At 41.7% G+C, this 12843-nt stretch overlaps 1 protein-coding gene across 4 annotated transcripts in view; it reads right to left on the reverse strand.

Moving 5' to 3' along the window:
• Window positions 1-12843, reverse strand: part of ppp4r4 (protein phosphatase 4, regulatory subunit 4) — a 185590-nt gene that overhangs the window by 54793 nt on the left and 117954 nt on the right. The gene's annotated exons all lie outside the window — the stretch shown is intronic.

The following is a 12843-nucleotide window of genomic DNA, read 5'->3' on the forward strand; positions in this document are numbered from 1 at the left end:
TCGTTCTTATTCTCAGCCTGAGTTCCCCATCATCAGATTTGTCAATCTTTAGCAAATTCAATTTTCTTCCTTGAGACATCAAGAAATGATTGAAAGCACCAAAAACAGCAAAGCATAGGAAGCCTGACAATATTCCAGCAGGAGTACTGAAAACCTCTTGTCCAAAACCAGCAGCAACCGGAGACAAACTGTTCCTGTATAGCAACAACACTGGCAGCTACCTAGCATTGTGAGAATTGTCTAGACATTCCCATCCACAAAATGAAGGCAAATCCAACTATGACCAATTCACACCCCAACAATCTATTCCCAATTATTGGCAAATATTAGGCAACAGTGCTATCAAATGGCTCTTAAACAATTTGCTTATTGGTGCTCAGATTGGGTTCCTTCAGACAACTCAGCACTTGACCTCATCATAGCCTTGATCCTAACATAGACAATCTAGATTAATTCAAGAGTTGAGGTGAAAGTGACTGTCCTTGACAGCACTTGATTGAGTGTAGTGTCAAAGTCAAGCAAATGCCAAATGGGAATCTGGAAAAAGTTCTTCATTGATTGGAGGCATACCTACCACAAAAGAAAATGGTTGTAAATATTGGAAGTGAATCAATCCAGTTGTAGGACATGGCTGCAGGTGCTCCTCAGCATAATGTCCTAGGCTCTTCCCTCCATCCTTGAGTCAGATGTGGGGATGTTTATTAGGGATTGCAGTGTTCAGTACTCTGAATGACACTTCAGATATTGAAGCAGACAGTGTCCATCTGCAGCAAGGTTTGGACAACATTCACATTTTGATTTATGAGATGCAAGTAACATGCGAGAGACACAAGTATAATATCATCTCCAAGAAAACCTAACTATTTCTCCCCTGTTTCCCCCTCAATAGCGTTAGCATTGCTGAATCCATCCACATCATTCTGGAATTGATCATTAATCAGAAACTAACTGAACCATCAGTATAAATACTACAGCTACAAGAACATGTCAGAGGCTAGGAATTCTAACACACCTCCTGGCTCCAAAGTCTGTCCATAAGGCATAACTTATGTCTATGATGGAATATTTTCACTTGCATCATCCAGGATAAAGTTGCTTGCTTGATTGATACACAACTAGTGCACAATGGCAACCATGTGTCCTTTGTATAGGACATGCTGCAACAACTAACCAAGCCTCCTCAAAAGTGTTCTGAGGAAGGGTCATTTGACCTAAAACCTTAACTCTGATTTCTCTCCAAAGATGCTGCCAGCTGAGATCTTCCAGCAACTTCTGTTTTTGATTCTTCCTTCAAAAGCACTTTCCAAATTCACGACATTAAGCAGCATTCACAAGAACCCCCTCAAGTCACACATCACCCTGGCATGGAACTACATTGCTCTTATTTCACTGTTGCTTGGCACTCCCTCTCTTAACATAGTAGAATGTACCTACACCAGGTAGACTGTAGCAATTTAAGAAGAAAGCTCATCACCAACATCTAATGGATAATATCCACTGGCTGCATATGTAAATTAGATTATGTCAGAATTTTCTTTACATTATGGAAATGTTGCAACATTCTTATGAACTAACAATGTAATATTTTCAGTTTTACCCTGTTCGCTGCTTATTTACAGTAAATAGCAGTAGATAAGCAGTTTTTCTACATTACTAATCTGTGCAAAAAGAATAATATTGAAAAATCAAAATTTAGGTGCAAGAACAAACAAAATCATTTTTATGATTACACAAGTATTGTTTAGAAGCAAATTACTGTACTAAGTCACTGCACAGTAAATAATGTCCTAGACACATGAATTATTAACCTTGACAATCTTTGCATGTAATTGTAATATTGCTTTACAGGCAATAAGTGGATGATGACTCAGAATCACAGTATTAGGGCAGGAGGAGATCATTCGGCCCATCACATCTGCAACGGTTCTCCAAATGAGCATCAGTGACATTCTCTTGCCTTTTTTGCATGTCCTCGCATATTATTTCCATTTAAATGATGATCCAATGTCTCTTGAATGTACAACTGAATTGCCTTCTAACATACTTCCAAGGCAGTGCATTCAGAACAAATCATTGAGCACAAAAGGTTTTTGCCCACATCATATTTGCTTTTTTTTGCAAATGGCTTTAAATCTGTGACCTCTTGCTCTTGATTCTTTTCCAATGAGGAGCAAATTTGTGCTATGCTGTCCAGATTTTGAAAGCATTAAGCAGGTCCCCTCTTTGCCTCCTTCCTTCTAAGGGGAATGGTCCTAACCTTTCCAATATGTCCTCATAACTGAAATTTTGTATCCCTGGAAACATTCTTGCAAATCTCTTATGTACTCTCTCTCTAATGCTGTGGCACTCAAATGCACACAACTCTCCATCTAAGGTCTAACTAGTGCTGCGTACAAGTCCAGCACAATTTCTTTGCACTTATACTCTATGCTATTGTACTCTGATAAACCCCAGGATACACTTTATAAACTGCTCTCTGCACTTATCCTATCATCTTTATATATTCAGGTCCTCCTTCTTGCCTTTTAGAATCATTCCCCTTTTTATAAAATTGACATCCTATGTTATTCCTATCAAAATGCATCACCTTACAGTTCTCTGTATTGTATTTAGACCATATGACATAGGACCAGAGGTAGGCCATTCAGCCCAGTGAGTCTGCTTCACAATTCAATGGGATCATGGTTTATCTGAAAATCCTCAACTTCACTTTCCTGCCTTTTCTCCCATAATCCTGGATTCCCTTACAGATTAAAAATCTGAATATCTTAGTTTTAAGTAACTTAAAGACCCTATCTCCATAGCCCTCTGGGGTAAAGAATTCTCCAAATACACTATCCACAGAGAAGACGTTTCTTCTATTTTCTGTTTTCTGTTTTATATAGACCCTTACTCTGAAGTTATTGGACCCTATGGTGCTAGACTCTCTCACAAAGGAAAACAATCTTTCTGCATCTTACCCTGTCAAGTCCGACAAGAATCGTGTAAATTTCAATAAGGTCACCTCTCATTCTTTAAAACTTCAATGATTAAAGATCCATGCTACTCAACTCCACCCACAGGATAGATTCTATCAGCATAGTAAATCTACTCCAGACTGCCAATATATCGTTTCTTAAAGAAGGGAACCAAACTCGTTCACAGTATTGCAGCTATGGTTGAGCACTGCCTTCTATAATTTAAGGGAAACCTCCCCTCCTTCTGAAATCAAGGTTAATGTTCCATTTGTCTTCCCTATTGCCCTGTCTTGCAGGCAACACGGTGGCTCAGTGGTTAGCACTGCTGCCCCACAGCACTAGAGACCCTGGTTCAATTCCACCCTTGGGTGACTGTGTGGAGTTTGCATATTCTCCCTGTCCCTGATGGGTTTCCTCTGGGTGCTCCAGCTTCCAGAGGGGGTTATTGAGAGGGGGGTAGTTACTCCACAGCCACATGAAGAAGGTGGATGGGTTACCATCAGGGGTAGGAAAGGGAACCGGCAGGAGGCGCAGGGATCTCCTGTAGTGGTTTCCCTCAACAACAAGTATACCACTGTTGGGGGATGACTTATCAGGGGTAAGCAATGGGACACAGGTCTCTGGCGTAGAGTCCGTCCCTGTTGTTCAGAGGAGAAGGGGGAAGAGGAGCAGAACTTCATTCATTGGGAACTCCACAGTTAGGGGGACAGATAGGTGGTTTTCTGGGAAGGAGAGAGACTCACGATTGGTGTGTTGACTCCCAGGTGCCAGGGTTCATGATGTCTCTGATCGTACTTTTGGGATCCTTGACAGGGAGGGGAAGCAGCCCCAAGTCATGGTCCACATTGGCACCAACGACATAGGTAAGAAGCAAGGTGGGGATCTCAGGCAGAAATTCCAGGAGCTAGGGTGGAAGCTTAGAGCGAGAACAAACCGAGTTGTTATCTCTGGTTTGTTGCCTGTGCCACGTGCTAGTGAAGCGAGGATCAGGGAGAGTGTGGAGCTGAACATGTGGCTGCAGGGATGGTGCAGGAGGGAGGGTTTTGGATTCTTGGATATTTGGAGCTCTTTCTGGGGAAGGTGGGATCTCTAAAAACAGGATTGTTTTCACCTGAACCAAAAGGGTACCAATATCCTGGGGGGTAAATTTGCTAATGGGGGGGGGGGGGTTTAAACTCATGCTGCAGGGGGATGCGAGAATGCCCGGCGTTCAGGATGTTGGTTTGAAATGTGTGTACTTCAATGCCAGGAGAATCTGGAATAAGGTGGGTGAACTTGCAATTTCAATGTTGTGGCCATTTCAGAGACATGGCTAGGGGAGAGACAGGACTGGTTGTTGCAGATTCTATCATTCAAATAGTTTAGATGGGTCAGTTTTGTCAATGTGTGCAGGAGGGTTTTCTGACACAATATGTAGACAGGCCAACAAGGGCACTGCCATATTGGATTTGGTACGGGGGAATGAACCCGGCCAGGTGTTAGTTTTGGAGGTAGGTGAGGACTGTGGCGATAGTGACCACAATTTGGTTATGTTTACATCAGCAATGGGCAGGGATAGGTATATACCACAGAGAAAGAGGTATAACTGGGGGAAAGGCAATTATGATGCAATTAGGCAAGATTTAGGTTGCATAGGATGGGGAAGGAAACTGCAGGGGATGGATGCACTTGAAATGTAGAGCTTATTGAAATATCAGCTACTGCAGGTCCTGGATAAAAATATACCTATCAGGCAGAGAGGTAGTTATTGAGAGAGGGAGCCATGGTTTACTAAAGAAGTTCAAGCTCTTGTCAAGAGTAAGACAAAGGATTATGCGAGGATGAGGTGTGAAGGCTCAGTTAGAGGGCTTTGGAGTTATAAGTTAGCCAGAAAAGATCTAAACAGAGGGCTAAGAAGAGCCAAGCGAGGACATGAGAAGTTGTTGGTGGATAGGATCAAGGGAAATCCTAAGGCCTTCTATAGGTATATCAGGAATAAAAGAATGACTAGAGTAAGATTAGGGCCAATCAAGGACAGTAGTGGGAAATTGTGTGTGGAATCTGAGGACATAGGGGAAGCGCTTAATGAATATTTTTCATCAGTATTCACACTGGAAGAGGGCAATGTTAGTGAGAATACGGAGATACAGGCTACTAGATTAGATGGGATTGCGGTTGACAATTTTGGAAGATCTGAAAATAGATAAGACCCCTGAGCCAGATGGGATTTATCCTTGGATTCTCTGGGAATCCAGGAAAGAGATCACAGAACATTTGGTTTTGATCTTTATGTCATCATTGTCAACAGGAGTAGTGCCAGAAGACTGGAGGATAACAAATGTTGTTCCCTTATTTAAGAAGGCAAGTTAGGTCAACCTTGGTAATTATAGGCCAGTGAGCCTTTCTTCGGTTGTGGGTAAGGTGTTGGAAAAGGTTATAAGAGATAGGATTTATAATCATTTGGAAAGGAATAATTTGGTTAGGGATAGTCAACTTTGTTTTGTGAAGGATGGGTCGTGCCTCACAAACCTTATTGAGTTCTTCGAGATGGCGACAAAACAGGTGGATGAAGATAAAGCTGTTGATGTGCTGTATATGGAATTCAATAAGGTATTTGATAAGGTTCCATATGGTCGGCTATTGCACAAAATACGGAGTTTCAGGATTGAAAGTGATAAAGCAGTTTGAATCAGAAATTGGCTAGGTGGTGGTTGATGGAAAATGTTCATCCTGGAGCTCAGTTACCAGTGTGCCATAAGGATCTGTTTTGGGATCACTGCTGTTTGTCATTTTTATAAATGATCTGGATGTGGGCGTAGAAGGATGGGTTAGTAAATCTGTGGATGACACTATGGTAGGCAGAGTTGTGGATAGTGCTGAAGCATGTTGTCGGTTACAGAGGAACATAGATAAGATGCAGAGCTGGGCTGAGTAGTTGCAAATAGTGTTTAACGTGGAAAAGTGTGAGGTAGTTCACTTCAGAAGAAGTAACAGGAATGCAGAGCACTGGGCTAATGGTAAAATTCTTGGCAGTGTAGATGAACAAAGAGACCTCAGTGTCCAGGTACATAAATCCCTGCAAGTTGCCACCCAGGTTGATAGGGTTGTTCAGAAGGCATATGGTGTGTTGGCGTTTATTGGTAGGGGGATTGTGTTTCAGAGCCACGAGGTCATGCTTCAGCTGTACCAGACACTGGTAAGGCCATAAATGGTGTATTGCATACAGTTCTGGTCACTGCTTTATAGGAAGGATGTGGAAGCTTTGGAAAGGGTTCAGAGGAGGAGATTTGGCTGGTATGGAAGGCAGGTCTTACGAGGAAAGGCTGAGGGAACCGAGGCTGTTTTTATTGGAGAAAAGAAGGTTGAGAGGTGACTTAATCAAAATGTATAAGATAATCAGAGGGTTAGATAGGGTGAACAGTCAGAGCCTTTTTCCTCGGATGATGATGGCTAACATGAAGGGACATAGCATTAAATTGAGAGGTAATAGATTTAGGACAGACATCAGGGATAGTTTCTTTACTCAGACAGTATTGGGGGCGTGGAACAGCCTGCCTGCTACAGTAGTAGACTCGTTGCCGTTAAGAGCATTTAACTGGGCATTGGACATACATATGAATAATAATGGAACGGTGTAGGTTAGAGAGCATCAGATTAATTTCACAGGTTGGCGCAACATCGAGGGCCAAAGGGCCTGTACTGCGCTATAACGTTCTATGTTCTAAGTTCCTTCAATAACACAAAGATGTGCAGGTCATGTGGACTGAACTTGCTAAATTGTCCATAGTGTCCAAGGATAAGCAGGCGAGATGAGTTAGCCATTGGAAATGGAGGGTTACATGGATAGGGTGGGGAGGGTGGGTCTGGTTGGGATGCTCTTTGGAGGATTGGTGTGGATTTGATGGGATGGAATGGCTAGAGTCCACATGTCGAGATTCTATTACCTGCTCAGCTTCAGTGAAGGCTGTGTGTGATTTATGCACAAGGACTCCTAGTTTCCAGCAATCATTTGTCATAGAAACATTCAGCTCCACTATTGTTCCCACCAAAGTGCACAAGCTCACACTTTCCCAAATTATTTTCCATCTTTCAAACTTCTGTCCAGTCCCTTAGCCTATCCATTTCCCTCTGAAGAGTTTTGGTGTCGTTCACACCACTTGCTGTCCCACATATCATCTGCAAACTCGATGATAGTTCATTCATTTTCTTCCTAACTTTTGAGAATTAAAGTCAGATTCAGAGAATAACCTTTCAATCAGTTAAAATAGAACTTTTAAAGGAAGTATCTGCCAGATGTCGCAGTTAGAATTTAAATACCTGAATTCCTTTGTTTGAATTAATTTTTGATCCCTGTATCTAAGTAGTGGCTCTAGGCATATCCATATAAGAAAGATTGTTGCTTTGCACAAAGCACAATTAGTGTGCAGATAAATTCAGCACAGTGAGACGAAAGTCGAGTGAGTATACTGCTGGAAATTCAACTAGGAAAATTTCATCGGCCATCTGTATGCCCACTCTGCCCAAAGTTTCAATGATCTTTTGCAGTTCTACACTGACCTCTGAAGGTTACAACCTTTCTAAGTATCATTTCATCTGCAAACTTTGAAATTGTTCTTTATACACTATGATCTAGACCACTAATATACATTGCCCATAGTGGGCGGCATGATGGCTCAGTGGTTCGCATTACTGGCTCACAGCGCCAGGGACCCGGGTTCGATTCCAGCCTCAGGTGACTGTCTGTGTGGAGTTTGCACATTCTTCCAGTGTCTGCATAGGTTTCCCAGAGTGCTCTAGTTTCTTCCCATAATCCGAAGATGTGCAGGTCAGGTGGATTGGCCAGGCTAATTTTTCCATAGTGTTAGGAGCATTAGTCAGAGGGAGATGAGTCTGGGTGGGTTGCTCTTTGGTGGGTTGGTGTGGATTTGTTGGGCTGAAGGGCTTGTTCCCACACTGTAGGGAATCTAATCTAATCTAAATTAGTTTAAACATCATTTCTCCTTTTGAAATCCATGCTGGTCTTTCTAATCAACCCAATGTTTCCATATGACCACAGAGGAACCTCGATTATCCAGTATTCGATTATCCAAATTTTGGATATTCCGAACAAGATCGCAAGGTCCCGATGCTTGGCTAAACTGTGTTATCCAGCATTTGATTATCCGAATATTCAATTATCCGAACAAAATACTCCCTACCCAAGTCATTCGGATAATCAAGGTTCCTCTGCACTAACTTTATTTAATTGTTTCAAGAATCTTCTCCACCACTGAAGTTAAAGTGACCAGTTTTTTTATTATTGGGCTTTTTCCTGCAATTTTCTTTCCTTTTACATGTATTTTTATTGAAAAGTAGATTTTTAAAATATTACAACAAATATAATACAATTCAAAACAATACAAAAAAAACAAAAAAATTTTAAAAACCCAAACCACCCTCACGTACAAATATATATAAAAAATATAAGAAAAACTCCAACTAACTACTTAACTAAATAAATAATACCTAACAACAAACTAATAAATAATAATAACGTGCAGCAAAACAAAACACTAACTCTCGAATATCAAGAGCATTAATTTTCACATATTCATCCGTTCGCAGTTCACCCTCTCTGGATATTGGACTTGTAAAGCGCAATCGTTGTGGCAGACAAATCTGTGTCCAGGTATTCCAAAAAGGGCTGCCATGTCTTATAGAAATTCTCAGTTTTGTGGTGTACCATACTTTTAAGAAAATCCAACGGGATATGTTCCATAACAATCTTACGCAAACCCGACAGGCCCCGGGGGGGGTTTTTGGACACTCAACCTAACGAGATATTCTTTCTTGCATAGAAAGTGAGGATGTTGAAAAGGTTTTTCTACAGGAAATACACTGGGCAGGCCAAGAAGAGAAGAGAAGAGATCGGGTTCTTCTCCACCCTTACACTTCAAATCCCCTCCATTGCACCTGCCACAGCACTCCCATATGTTTGAAACCTGCCATAGGACCAGAAACAATGGGTAAGAGTGTCCGTACTAACTTTGCACTTGGGCATGTTGAAGATTCTCATGGTTTAAATTTTGACAAACGATCTGGAGCCAAGCGGACTCTGTGGAGAATCTTCAACTGTAAAGCAAGTGTCCTATTGTAAAGTGATATCTTTCTTACATTTTCCCATATATCTTCCCATGCCTCTGAGGAGACCTCAACGTCTCGTTCTCTCTCCCAAACCCTGCAAAGCTGATCAAACTCATCTGAGGGCCTGCACCCTCCCCCACCCCCCAAGTTGATGATATAGAGTGCTGACAGAAAGTGTACTCTTAGCACTTATGTCACCTTCTTCTCTATGTCAGATTTGTAGGGATCAGTCTGGAGTGTAATGTTTTTTTGAATAAAATCCCTAACTTGAAAAAATCGAAAGAGGTCCCTCCAAGATAGCTTGTATTTCCATGCCAACTGATCAAAAGACATCATTGTATCTCCCTCAAATAATCCTGAATCCATCATCCTTGGTTGAAAGCCTGGCATACCCACTATAGATGTAAGAAAAGATGTTTTGCCAATATTGCCTTCCATCTGCCAAATTGCCCTCCATGCTTTAACAGTATTGATAACTATTTGGTTATGGCAATATTCATTAACTGTCTTAATTTTGTCCAAAAACAGCAAGCTCGTAAGGGGGCACTTTGCCTGAGAGGTTTCAATACCTAAACATATTCAAAGAGGGTCCCCACAAGCCCAACCACTCATGTAAAATAAAAGCAAGCTTAGTTGATAGTTTTAATGTCTGGGAGATCCACTCCCCCATTCTGTCAGACAACTGCAGTTTAGCTAATTTAATAAGGGGCTGCTTACAATGCCAAATAAAAGAGCCGAACCAGCTGTTCAGTCTCCTGAACATTTGCTTATTGAAACTGGTAGGAGCATTCATATCGGTCATAACAAACGGACGGGGGAGAATATTCATCTTAATAAGAGCTATCCGACCTAACCATGAGACCGGAAGCGCCTCCCATTTTTGAAGGTCTTGTTTGATTTTGTTGACTAATTGAACAAAATTAGCTTTAAACAACCGATCAAAAACTGGAGTAATGAATATGCCCAAATACATAAAACCCCCACGTGACCACTTAAATGGGAATTGAGATTTGCTCTCAGGACCTAACACCTTCCTAAGACCACCCATAGGCTTGGCCTCTGATTTTACAAAATTAATCTTGCACCCTGAAAAGGTGCCAAACGAGCTGATGCATTGTATCAGGAGAGGTCTTGAAACTGCTGGATTTGACAAAAAAATGACGACATTGTCGACGTACAACAAAATCTTATGTAATTTTGACCCCACCTCTGGAGCCGATATATTGGGATCCCTGCGAATGGCCTTTGCCAACAGCTCAATCACCAACGTAAAAAGCAATGGTGAAAGGGACAGCCCCCATAAAAATGTTAAAATTGCTTGATCGCGCCCCATTGGTGATAACCACAGTGAGATGGTCACTGTAGAGAACCTTGATCCATCTTGTGAAGGCTTTGCCCAAGCCAAACTGCTCTAGACTATAAAAAAGGTACAGCCACTCAACTTGGTCAAATGCCTTCTCTGCATCTAAAGAAATCACCAATCCCTGTACTGACTGTTTTTGACATGCTTGAATTACATTAAGCAGCTTCCCAACATTATTGGAGGATCTGCAGCTCTTTATGAAGCCTGTCTGGTCCTCTTTAACAATAGATGGTAACACAGTTTCCAGCCTTAACACAAGACTCTTAGGCAGGATTTTAAAGTCAACACTTAAGAGTGAAATGGGCACGTAAGAAACACAGTCCTCCAGGACCTTCCTTTTTTTAAGAACGAGCGAAATATTGGCAGAGGTAGACTGCATGAATCATTAAACATGTTGAGCATCAGGCTAACAATATGCTTATAAATTCCTTATAGAATTCACTAGGGAGTCCATCAGGACCAGGTGCCTTTCCACCCTGAAGCTGCTTCACAGCCTCCTGCATCTCATGCTCTGATAAGAGGCATTCAAAAAAGACTCTTGTTCGGGGATTACACCCGAAAGCTCCAGATCCCTGATAAAGGGTTTCATCTTGGCCCGTCCCTCCTCACAACCCTCAGATTGGTATAATGCAGAATAAAATCTCTGAAATGCTGCATTAATCTTTTTAGAATCACATGTCAGGTTCCCAACACCTTCCCTACTCGACATAATGGCTTGAGGGGCACTCTTTTTCCTGGTGAGATATGCTAGGTACTTGCCTGGTTTGTCACCATGCTCATACAACATTTGTTTTGCGAAAGTAAGCTCCTTCTTTGCTGTCTGCGTGAGCACGGAATTCAATGCAAACCACAGTGCCATAATCCTCTGTAGCTTGGCCAACACGGGCTTGTCAAAGTAAGCCTTCTCGGCTGCCTTCAACCGTGCTTCGAGGAGATGTTGCTGCTCACCCCTCTGCTGCTTCCTACTGGTGGAGTAGGAAATAACTAACCCCATAGCATAGGCTTTGGCAGTTTTCCAAAGGAAATACTGGCTACTAGCAAAGCCTGAATTAATGTCTAGGAAAGCCCAAATTCCTTAAAGAAGTACTCCACAAACTTATTATCCTTAAGGGTAAAGGGATCCATTCATCAGTGCTTAGGGTCCACTATAGCATCCCTAATCTTAACCAACGGATACAGTGGAGCATGATGGGAAATGGTAATATTACCAATCGTACAAGGTACCACCAAGTCCAGGGTTGCCACGGGGGTCAGAAAAAATAAAATCAATCCTAGTGTGACATCTGCGTGAATTGAAAAAAAAACAAAATCCATGCCTGCAAGGTGCAGATGCCTCCAGACCTCCTCATCCCTAACTCCATACACAGATCCACTAATTGTTTAGTTTGTACAGAGAATATCGGGGGGTTTTGGGGAACCTGTCTACTGTGGGGTCCGTAAGACAATTAAAATCTCCCCCTATGATGATACGCCGAGATTCGAGACTGATCAATTTAGAGAACGTATCTACCAGAAACTTGGGGGGATGGGCCGGAGGGCAGTAAACATTTCAAACATGACATTCTTCCCCGATTATCAGGGCTTTGAGGATTGCAAACTCTCTGTGTGTGACTTTAACAAATGGGAGATTCCTCCTAACCAACGTAGCCACTCCTCTACTTCTGGTAATAAAAGATGAAAAGTAAACCCGATCAAAGCCATTCTGCTGTAGTTTCAAATGCTCCTTTATCATTCAAGTGTGTCTCCTGTAATAAAGAAATATCCACCTTTTCCTTTCTAAGACTCGAGAGTACCTTCTTCCCTTTAATTGGTGAGTGACTTCCCTTGATGTTCCAGGTACACCATTTAATCAAATCATTAGCCATACCTTCTACATTAACATTTAGATTCCAGAGAGTTGGAACTCAAATTATAAATCGTCAAGCACAGTGTCACAATGTCTATCAAACATAAAAACTACATAAACTAAAACCATTGCAGTTAACAAACCTACAAAGCTATAAAAGATTATATATAACAAAAACCAAAAAACAAACCAAATGTAAAGCGTCAATGGCACTGAATAGGGGAAGTCACCCCCTGCTCAAAGGGGGCATCTACATATCCCAAACCCAACTTCCCATCCCGCTGTCAATATAGCAGCAAGGGCATTTAAATACCTGAACCAGGCATAAATTGCCTTTGAGTAGGCATCTAACCATCCCAACCATTTTCTCTCCAAGCTAGAGCTGCACCACAAACATAAGCAGCAAAGAAAGAAAATACACCATGGAATAACAATGTGAACAAAGACATTTTGAAAGAAAAGTTAGTATCCCACCCATGCTTTGGTATAACTTAACTTAGAAATTGAAAGTAAAGATCCCAGCCACCTCTGAGCACAGTTTAGACCAAGTTATTACCAATAAAAAAAAGAAAGCC

This window comes from Chiloscyllium plagiosum, chromosome 10, assembly GCF_004010195.1.
Source record: "Chiloscyllium plagiosum isolate BGI_BamShark_2017 chromosome 10, ASM401019v2, whole genome shotgun sequence".
NCBI lineage: Eukaryota > Metazoa > Chordata > Chondrichthyes > Orectolobiformes > Hemiscylliidae > Chiloscyllium > Chiloscyllium plagiosum.